Source organism: Saimiri boliviensis, chromosome 10 (assembly GCF_048565385.1).
Source record: "Saimiri boliviensis isolate mSaiBol1 chromosome 10, mSaiBol1.pri, whole genome shotgun sequence".
Lineage (NCBI taxonomy): Eukaryota > Metazoa > Chordata > Mammalia > Primates > Cebidae > Saimiri > Saimiri boliviensis.
Genome location: NC_133458.1, coordinates 77619501 through 77631152, shown reverse-complemented (window position 1 = coordinate 77631152; position 11652 = coordinate 77619501). Strand labels below are relative to the sequence as shown.

Genomic DNA, 11652 nt, shown 5'->3' with positions numbered 1-11652 from the left:
AGCAAGAGGGAGAAAATGATTTCTGCTCAATTTCTGAGTGCTAGGGAGAATCAACAGCAAAAAGGGGCTAATTTACAAGAGGGCAGCTGGATAGAGACGGAGAGAAGAAGGCCAAGTATTCCTAAGGACAGCCAGAAATAGGAAGGGCCACATTAAGTATGCAGACTTGGGAAGAGGCAGTGAGAAGCAGAGGACCTGAAAGTTGAGGCAATGCCATGGAACCCCATGAGAACACAGTAATACCTACTTCACTTGGATTGTTGTGTGGATGAAATGATGAAGTTGTATTTGAAGTTGTATCTAAAGCTGTATTCATTGGTAATTGCTGCGTAACAAATTGTCCCACAAGTTAGTGGTTGAAAAGAGCAAACATTTATCATCTCACAGTCACTAAATCCAGCCAACACTCCAGGGGTCGGCCTACACAAGGCATGAATTGCACAAGGTGGAGGTCTTGGGGGCCATCTTTGAAAATCCTGACTACAGTTGCATTTAGCAAAGTGCCAGCACATAAGGGCTCAATACATGCTAGCCCCTATAACTACTATCATCGGGAAAACTCACAAAACAACTATTTATTGTCACTGAATAAATGAGGTATTACTGTGCTCGAGCTTCAAATCATGTTCTAAAGAATAAATAAAATGAGATATACCCAGTGATTAAACTCAAGATGCCAAATATTAATCCAGCAAATTATATCTAAACACACCATACTGGAAATAATTTATATCAGAATAGGAGGGACCGTCAGCAGCAAAGAAGAATGGAGATCATTCCAATGCCTCTTTACTATAAAGATTTGCAAAAGCAGCCCTCTCGCGCAGGTGTGATTCCATCATCCATGACTGTTCTCTGGAGCAGTAGTCATTTATCTCTGTCCACCTTTTCTCCCACCTTTGGGCTTGCCACCATCCCAGTGGAAGATTCAATGGACATGAACATGAACCCCCTGATGCCCCCCAGAACTATCTTTTTGGTTATGAACTAAAAGCTGACCAAGTTTGTCACTTTAAAATGAATAAAGATAAAAAAGCTACATTTGTCTTTAAGAATAGTCAGTTTAGGGGCTGGTACATAGGATGAATTGCACACTGCTGAAGCAGAGGCAATGAATTCTAAAAGCCATCCAATTAAAATAACACTGGCACTTTGAAAATGGACACAGGGAGGGGAGCACTACACACTGGGGTCCGTTGGGGGGAAATGGGGGAGGGACGGGGGGGTGGGGAGGTGGGAAGAGATAGCATGGGGAGAAATGACAGATACAGGTGAGGGGACGGAAGGCAGCAAACTACACTGCCATGTGTGTACCTATGCAACAATCTTGCATGTTCTTCACATGTACCCCAAAACCTAAAACGCAATTAAAAAAAAAAAAGAGAAAAGAAAATGGCTGTATAGCCAATGGTTTCCCTTGGGGGTTTTGCAATATCACCACCCATGGTCTTATGGTTGCAGCGTGGTTCAAAGCCGGTGCCTATTAGTAGACAGCACTTAGTAGCTGCAGAAGAAGATGCAGAGTCAGAAGATGAAGAGGAGGAGAGTATGAAGCTCTTAAGTATATCTGGAAAGCGATCTGCCCCTAGAAGTGGTAGTGAGGTTCCACAGAAAAAAGTAAAACATGCTGCTGATGAAGAGGATAATAACAGAGATGATGGTGATGATGAAGAAGATGATGATGATGATTTTAATTATGAGGAAACTGAAGAAAAGTCTCCAGTGAAGAAATCTCTATGAGATACTCAAACATCAAACCAGAAGGGGAAAGACTCAACACCATCAACACCAAGATCAGAAGGTCAAGAATCCTTAAAAAAAAAAAAAAAAAAAGGCAGGGAAAAAAAAACTTTTAAAACACAAAAAGGACCTTGTTCTGTAGAAAGTATTAGGGCAAAAATGCAAGCAACTATACAACAGGGGCTTCTCTTCCCAAAGTGGAAGCCAAGTGCAGCAATTATGAGAAGAACTGCTTCGGGATGACTGACCAGGAGGCTATTCAAGGTCTCTGGCAGCAGATGAAGTCTCTTTAAGGAAAATAGTTTAAACAGTTTGTTAAAATTTTTCTGTCTTATTTCATTTCTGTAACAGTTGATATCTGGCTGTCCTTTTCATAACACAGAGTGAGAACTTTCCCTACTGTGTTGATAAATGTTGTCTAGCTTCCATTGCCAAAAATGTGTTGTCCAAAATGACGGTTTTCAAAGATAAAACTCCAGCCTTTGCACAGTTTTAAGTACATACAGAATGTTACAGATATAGTCGCGGTGGTCAGACATGCAAATGATGGGGAGACAAAAATATCCATGTGAAATAAACCAGTATTTTAATAACATAAATAAGAATTTAAAAGTGGACCGCCAGATTCTTCCACTCTGCAACTGCAAACCCCTGAATTAAACAGTGCTCGGCTATCTCTGCTTTACGGTAGATCAAATGGTATATGTGGGGAAAAAAATAAACATCTATTACTTCCTAAATTGGCAGAATTATTGGACAACTTTTTTAAATAAAATCGGGTTTCCGTCACATTACATGAATACAGGCTGTATGAAAAAAAGGAGAGGAATCAGGAGAATTTGATGGTGCAGATTCTGAAATGAAATAGCTATCTCTCTCGTCTTTGACAAGGAAATATTAAAGATGTCAAAAGTGGATCATTACCACTGCTATCAACATGAACAGCCCTCAGAAGGGAGCAACCTTGGATGCTGTGGCCACCGTAAAACTGACAAGCTCAAATCCATTACACTCTAAATGTATGTTCGTCCCCAACCCTCCCACCAGCAAAGTGTCCTGAGACAGCTGCTAATTTAAAGGCAGAATTAATTATAAGCGACTCAGTAACAGATGCTCTCGCTTTGGACTCCAACTGAAAAAGCCTCTGTGTTCTGGGCATGGTGCTGGTGTTCTACTCTAAAGATTCCACCGCAGCGGAGGCCACATTACTTGCTGGGTGGCTTGCCTGCCACCTGTTTGGGCAAACCACTGTGACTTAGCCTAGTTTTCTGATTTCCCCAGCTTGCTGTTCCTCTTGCTGGTCTTCTCCTTCTTTCCCTGCAGCGGAAGCACACAGTCTTATTTGTCACCACCCGTCAAGACACACAGGAGAAAGGGGATCCATACCAGATCATTTTTCCTGCACTCCTTTCTCAAGAAGCCCAGCAATGTATTTCTTCAGACAAAGAAAGCACTGACCGTGCACAGAGAGTCATTTATCTCTTTGAGGTCAGTCATGGCCTCAAAAGTGACCAGCCATCGTGTCAGTCCATGCTCCTAGCTTCCCACAAACCTCCTCATTCCTCATGCTGGAAAAGAAACCTAGAATGTTTTCATGTTTCATTTAAAAGTAATACATTTGCTTGGAAAACTTAAAAATACAAGAACATTTTTTTTTTTCTTTTGAGACAGCCTCATTCTGGGGCCCAGGCTGGAGTGCCACGGTGCTACCTCGGCTCATGGCCACCTCCACCTCCCGGGTTCAAGCAATTCTCCTGCCTCAGCCTCCTGAGTAGCTGGGATTACATGCATGTGCTGCACCACCATGCCCGGCTAATTGCTGTATTTTTTTTAAGTACGGATGGGGTTTCACCATGTTGGCCAGGCTGGTCTCAGACTCCTGATTTCGAGTGATTCACCTGCTTCAGCCTCCCAAAGTGCTGGGATTACAGGTGTGAGTCACCACTCCCGGATTACAAAACATTTTTTAGAAGCAAATAGTCAGAATACATTTTCCATTCTGTTCAATGAATTCCTTTTAAAGAGTTCTCCATGCCCTATGTTTGGTAGAAGTCCTCAGTATGTATTATGCATAGAGAAAAAAAGAACAATTTTGCCTTAAGTTTATACCTTATATGCCTGGAATAAACGGTGGCCACTAATACTTTTATATTTTTCATTTTGCTTAACAGATATTTTTGAGTTCAGTCTAGCATATTTTAAACCCTGAATGCCAATGTCATACACAACAGCCAATTTTATACATCATTTTTCTTTATAAAAATTAAGCTTCACCTATTGATATCTTTGGAGAGTGTTGGAGTCAGTCCACACTGCTGTACCAAAGTACCATACGCTGGGTGGCTTATGAACAACACAAATTTATTTCTCATATTTCTGGAGACGAGGAGTCCAAGATCAAGGAGCCAGCATGACTGGGTACTGGCGAGGGCCACCTTCCAAGGTGCAGATGGCTATCTTTAATTGTATGGCAGAAAGACGGTGAGAGAGCTCTCTGGAGTGTCTTTTATAAAAGTACCATTTAGGAGAGTTCCATCCTTATTAGCTAACTACCTCTCAAAGTTTCTGCCTCCTAATACCTTCACATTAGGAGTTAAGATTTGAACATATAACTTGGGAGGGGGAGGGTACATAAACATTCAGTATGTTGCAGAGAGTATTAGAGTGCTTGGAAATTGATGCTTTGCTCTTAATCTACTTCTAGATGAGCTCGTCTCTACAAAAGTTATTTCTATCCCACATTTTATCTCCCAAATTTATTTCTATCTCTTACTAGCTCTTAAAATCCACCCTAATAGGCTAGATCTTTCTTGGTATCCTTGATGTTTCTGGTACTTCTAGGGTAATAAAAACACCCGTAATTCATTCAAGTCTCATGACATAATCTCAGTAATTAGATTATTCAGCCCTGTGTTATGGTCAAAATTCAATCTCGCATTAAATTTAGAACAGATATCTCCTCTTAAACTTTTGTATCATGATTGTGTATCTCACTCTGAAATATGTTATCAATTTTCTCAGCATTTCAACTAAAGCTTCCATAACAACACCCTTGTCAAATGCTTCCCTTCCTCTTTTTATGTCCATGACCTTTAGAGGGTCCACTAGAATTCCCCAACGTCAGTCATTAGTGTAATTTATAGCACCTGCTCTGTCAAGAGAAAAATAAATCAAAGCAGAAAAAAAAACCACATTGACTTAATATTGGTTTGATCTTCTCCTTAACACCCAGAATCATCTACTTTCTCCAAATGGTGTCCACGAAGAGCCTAAGTTCCATCTGAGTATCCTCACTGAAACCCAGAGATGACAATTTTGTTTCAGAGATGCCCCATCGACTTTCCTTTTAGATTATCAAGGAGGGCCTGCCTACTTGCCTTCTGATTCCGCATCCCCTCAGCATTCCTGACCCACTGCTCTGTAAATTGCTCTCACCAGATCAGACGTCCTGATTTCTCAACACTCCTCTCCAGACCCTAACACTCCCTCTGTGAACGCATCCCCCTTTCCAGCAGCCAACCCACTGCTTTATCCATCGGACTTGTCCTCATCAATCCCATGGCACCAAAACCCAGCTACTCTTTTATATAAATCAAATCTCATCCTAATCTGCATCCTAATATGTGAAAACTCCTCCCTACCCCAATTTTTCATTCACCTTTTAACATATATTAAACAATGCATTCACATCATTTATTCCTTACCGGCCTCTCTAATAAAGTTTTCCCTTCCTCTGACCCTTCTGACTCAGAGACTAGTGAGTGAGAGAGAGCCAGGTATCCCTGTCTTTCTCCACTGCTTAGCTGGGTCACCAGTGCATGCACTCCACACCAAACAATTATGTATCACTCATGTCACACCCATGCTCTGAGTCACAGCTGCCCATATTATTTATACCATATCCACAGAGTCCACTCTGTGTTTTCATGAAGCCCAATCTTAAGTTGCTTATCTTCCTTTTATGTTTGTTTGGGTTTTTTTGAGGCAGAGTCTTACTCTGTTGCCCAGGCTGGAGAGCAGTGGCATGATCTTGGCTCACTCCAACTTCCACCTCCCAAATTCAAGCAATTTCCTTGCCTCAATCTCCCGTGTAGCTGGGACTGCAGGTGCATGCCACCATGACCAGCTGCTTTTTTGTTCTTGTTTTTTGTTTTTAGTAGAGATGAGGTTTCACTATGTTGGCCAGGCTGGTTTTGAACTCCTGACCTCTAGTGATCCCCCTGCCTTGGCCTCCCAAAGCGGTGGGATTACAGGCATGAGCCACCACACCTGGCCCCTTTTACTTTCTTTTCTGAATTATTTTTATCCTTTTACTTTCTTAATGACTGACTTATATGTAACCCACACAGTTTTAGCTGAGTCCAGAAAGCAGATTTAGCCTTCCAAAGTGCTGGAATTAGAGGTCTGAACCACCGAGCCCTACCAAGTTGCTTATCTTCTAAATGTAAGCTTATCTTCTAAATTTTCTCCACTGCTTCTCAAAGCCAGAGATATGGAAATTATCCTGATGATCAGAAAGATTTGACTCATCATCTATCCCAGCACACCATTGTCATTTTTATTCTGCTAAAACACAATTTTTTTTTTTTTTTTTGGAGACAGAGTCTTGTTCTGTCGCCAGGCTGGAGTGCAGTGGTGCAATCTTGGCTCACTGTAACCTCTGCCTCCCAGGTTCAAGCAATTCTCCTGCCTCAGCCTCCCAAGCAGCTGGGACTACAGGTGTACGCCACCACGCCCAGCTAATTTTTGTATTTTTTAGTAGAGACGGGGTTTCATGATGTTGGCCAGGATGGTCTCAATCTCTTGACCTCGTGATCTGCCCGCCTCAGCCTCCCAGAGTGCTGGGATTACAGGCAGGAGGCACTGGGCCTGGCCTAAAACAATTCTTTTTACGTAACTGCTCAACTGCCTTTAATGGCTTCCCCTTAACTACAAGAATGGATGCCAGTCAGGCTGGGCGCGGTGGCTCAAGCCTGTAATCCCAGCACTTTGGGAGGCCGAGGCGGGTGGATCACGAGGTCAAGAGATCGAGACCATCCTGGTCAACATGGTGAAACCCCGTCTCTACTAAAAATACAAAAAATTAGCTGGGCATGGTGGCGCGTGCCTGTAATCCCAGCTACTCAGGAGGCTGAGGCAGGAGAATTGCTTGAACCCAGGAGGCGGAGGTTGCGGTGAGCTGAGATCGCGCCATTGCACTCCAGCCTGGGTAACAAGAGCTAAACTCCATTTCAAAAAAAAAAAAAAAGAATGGATGCCAGTCAGATTCAGGCTCCTTCACTGTGGAGACCTAGCCCTACGGTACCAAAGATAGAGTAGCCAGACTTAGCAAATAAAAATAAAGGACTTTACCTGGCAACCTTGATTGAAGAGTAACCAAGTGCAACAGTAAAACCATACTACTTTCAGCTGGGTGCGGTGGCTCACTCCTGTAATCCCAGCACTTTGGGAAGCCGAGATGGGTGGATCAGGAGGTTGGGAAGTCGAGACCATCCTGGCCAACATGGTGAAACCCCATCTCTACTAAATAAGCAAAAAATCGCTGGGTGTGGTGGTGCCTGCCTGTAATCCCTGCTACTTGGGAAGCTGAGAAAGGAGAATCACTTGAACCAGGAGACCAAGGTTGCAGTGAGCAGAGATTGTGCCACTGTATTCCAGCCTGGCAACAGATCTAGATTCTGTCTACACAGAAGAAAAAAAACCACCACCATACTACTTTCAAACCATACAAATGCCATAATTACCATTTAAAAACCTAAACAATCAGTACAACAAGGACACTGACCATCATGGATGAAGATGCTTAACAAGTTAGAGGCTGAACCAGTGTATCCTCATAACACCACAGCCATGAGTATATCCCACCTCATATTACCTTTCACAAAATACCCATTAACATCTTCTTCATCCCTTCAAAGATTTCCCATCTTCCAAAGACTTCTTAATGTTAATATTCTCTATAAAAACTCTTTCTTAAATAACTAAAGTAGTGTGAGTCTGGAATTGAAAATCAAGTTTACACTTTCTTTACATGAATTTCTCTAGCAAGTACTGCCCACGCAACTTACCTTGCAAGATGCTACCTATTAGAAGACGACTCTTCATAGGTCTTTTGCATTTCTCCACATCTTATAAGCAGAACTGCCCTTTGTTCAACGCTATCTTTTCAAGGATGTTTTTACAGTAAACAGCCCTGGAAGATATAATGCCTCCTTCTAGGCCAAAGGGCAGGCATGCTTACTGCCTGATATTAAAAAATCAGGTTCCCTATGCATGGTGTTTTCTCCATTCGTCTGGCCTCCCTGCATCTCTTCTGTGGAACTCAGAGGCAAGGGGCAATGACTTAAATATGCTAATGCTTATGTAGCATGCTATTCTGTAAGTAATAAAATCTGAGCTGTCTGTGTCTTCTGCCAGGCTATGCGAAACTGTGACAATCCTACTTGTAAGTTTACACATAAGGTAAAATATAAAACCCTTCAGAGTTCTTGAGGCTGCCATGCTACTTCAATGTTCCACACATGTAAATCCAATAGCCCCAACTAGTTTATGCTTCATTAATCCTACCTTTCATTCAGTGCCTAGTTTGCAGAGTAACAGCTCCACAAAAACCTCGTTGAATAATACTTTAACCTATTTTGAGAAGCAAAACAAAACAAAACAAAAAGTGGGGGAAAGAGGTTATAGAAGGTGTTCAGGAAAGCCTATGATCAAGGAAAGGCTTCTTGAGAAACTGGGCAATGTCTGAAAGTTAAGAATACGGCTAAACACAGAGGGCTAGACAAAGATCCAAAGTAAAGAACCACCGAGAACCCGTCTGCAGAACTGATTTCTAAATCTGTGCTGTCCGCTGACACTACCTAATCTGAAAAGCAACCTGCACTATTATCATCCTCACTGCCTCGAACAAATTACTTACTTCTCTACTGCACCTACTTGATGGTCTTAAGAAGGATGTCATTGTCATGATAACAGGGCAGTTGAAGTGCAGGAATTAGAAAAGCAGCAACAGTGAGATCCTCTAAGCCTTGAACTGAGGCAGGTGGGCCAGAGTTAACAGTCGTCTGGCTGTGGGCCTCCAAACAGCTTTGGACCACTCAGACATGAGCAAGAAGCCTGGATAATGAGTCTATGCAGGAGCTACAGTAAAACACAGCTGTCAAGTAGAAGGTCGCACAATAGAGCATCGTGCCACACAAGAAGTTCACCGGGAAAGAACTGTGTTTAATATTCTACTTACAATGACCTCTAGCTACCTGTATGTATTTAGAAAGTGCAATTTGTAGCACTGTTCACCCCAGAAGCTCTGGAAAGAGTGTTTCTATCACTACTGAATCAACCTGTCCAGCATTCCACAGGTGATCTGTGCTAAAATACATAACCTCAGTCATTTCAGAAAAAAACACCAATGGAATGACACTTGATTCATAAGTGGTAAAGTCTAAATCTGAAAAATCAAAACTGTTCTTGACCAGAAACTTTAAATTCCAAATGTCAAATGAACTAATTTGAACTAAATGTCAAATTTCTTCTAGCCTTCTTCTTCCCTGACTTTTTTATTTTATTTTACAAGACAATTTTGGATGCCTTCATGCTGAGTCTCATCACCCATCAGAACATTTAAATTAAACACATCTGACAGATGGATTTGGCTTATGAATTCATTTTCATAATGTTCAAATACCCACATCAAGGCTCTGTGCCTGACAAGTGGGCTTTTTTGTAATAAGCATATTATAAGCCAGCAGGAGTCATCTTGCTAGCTCCATTTTTATGCAAGAATTAGATATTAGGAGATTCCTAGGTCAGTGCAATCAACTGCAATTTAAACATTTTTAAAGGATGTATCAGCTTTTAGAAATGGTCCGTCATGACTTCCAAATGGGCCCGAAAGTGGCAGAAGGAAAAGCATTGCATCATGATAGTTTTCCTATATTCTTAAGCCCTTCATCTTAAAACCTCTAACTGAAGTATAAATGGTGACTGAAATAACAGGTTTATAAAATATATACTCTACAGGTTTTTTTCTCTTCCCTTCAACAAGCCATGCAACTGAAAATCAGCAAAGTGTATCTTGCTCGCTTCATTCCCAACCTCAGGCAGACTCTCATCCCCAGGCTCCACTTCTGCTGCCAATGCTTCACAACTTCCCGGGGTGGATCCTCCAGGTCTCTGTGCTTCCTCTCCAGTCCTCTACCCAAGACTTCCAGGGTGGAGCCACACCCCATAATTAATAATGCCATGGTATGGGGAAAACATCAAGTATTGTGCACATTATTGCTCTGAGTCTAAGCAAAATGTACCTCATCGCAAGCTTCCTAAGAATGATTTTTGTTGATACCAGGTTTTTCTAGCTGCCACCTAACTTAGTTCCTGGGACATAACATGTGCTCAATCAACGGCTTTTTAACCGAACTAACTGACAATTTTCAGTAGATCAAGAGTGAAGATATTGGGGTTCACAAACATTTTATAACACAGGCACAGGGCCTGAAAGATGCTGACTGATCAATTCTGCAGGGAAAAAGAGAGAGACCATACTTAATCTAAGACAACAAAAATTGGGCTGAATATCTTACTCATTAATTATATAAGCAAATTTGAGCCATTTTATCTTCATGAGCAATTCTTCAGATCAAATAACAGAATCATGATAATAACCGTAAAATAATACAATTTTAAGCACTTACAATGCACCATATATTATCACTATCATGTTATATACATTGCCCCTGTGCTGGCCTATACCACATCTATTAGTCAGGATATATGAGTTAATGCTACAAATACAGCCCTGAAATCTCGGACACTTCAATCCAACAACAGAGATTTATTTCTGGCTCATGATATATGGCCAGTGGGGGCCAGCTGGGGCTGACACGGCACCCTGTGAACCCTTGATTCCACAATCCGCGAGTCAGGAGGAAGGATGTGACAATGACAACTAGTGCATTCGTTTGTAAAGGCTTCTGCCTAAAAAAGACATACGGCACTTCAAAAATCCCTTCACACCTCAAAACCACCCAAAAAATTGAGCGTACGATGGAACCTAGAAAGTTCTTTCAATAACATTATTAAAATGACAACAAAGAATTTTAAGTAACTGGACTGTCCAACAGCAAATACAATACGTTAAAATTGCAATGGTAGCACAATGCATCACATGTGTCCTCTGTACTAGGTATCATTCTGACATTTAACAGGCACTAGCTCATTTAATCCTCAGGATAGCCTTTCAAGGTAGGTATGAATACTGTCTCCATTTTTCTGACTGGAAGGTAACTGAGGAAACAAGAGGCTGAATAAACTACCCAAGGCGACACAGCTGTTAAGCTGGAAACAAGAGATGGGAACCAGGCATTCTGGCTACACCATCTGTACACTTAACCTCTGTTAATCTAATCCATTGCCCTACACGTGAAGACTTGGTTGGTTAAATATCAGTATGAATAAATATATACAACAGTCTACAATTTTACAGTTCCTGTCTAGTTTTCATTTCCAGTTACTTCAGTAATGTGTGGCTTGAAGAAAATGCCCCTGGCCTATCTGATCTTTCATATTTCGTCTGTTATTCTTGGTAAGTTCCTGTGGGGCAGAGATCAGGCTAATATCCAGAAACATGGCAGCAACATGACTAATGCTTAATAAATATCTGGAGAGCAAAAGAATAAATCCAAGTTTTCTATTTGTTCTGATTTATCAATCTGATTCATAACATCTAAACTAGAAAGCTTTTTATTTTTGTTAATATGTATTTTAAAAACCTTTGAGTTCTGGGTCTGCAAAGTTTAAACACAGTCTTTATCGATGGTTAATTTCTGTCAACATACATACTCTCAAAATTCTGGCCATGTATTTTGACCAAGAAATCGCTGGTTGGTATCAATTGCACGAATATTCTTCTGATCT

At 41.4% G+C, this 11652-nt stretch overlaps 1 pseudogene; it reads left to right on the top strand.

Annotated features, from left to right (window-relative positions):
* The first annotated feature begins 766 nt into the window (after positions 1-766).
* Positions 767-2033, top strand: LOC141580148 (nucleophosmin-like; annotated as a pseudogene).
* Positions 2034-11652: the final 9619 nt, after the last annotated feature.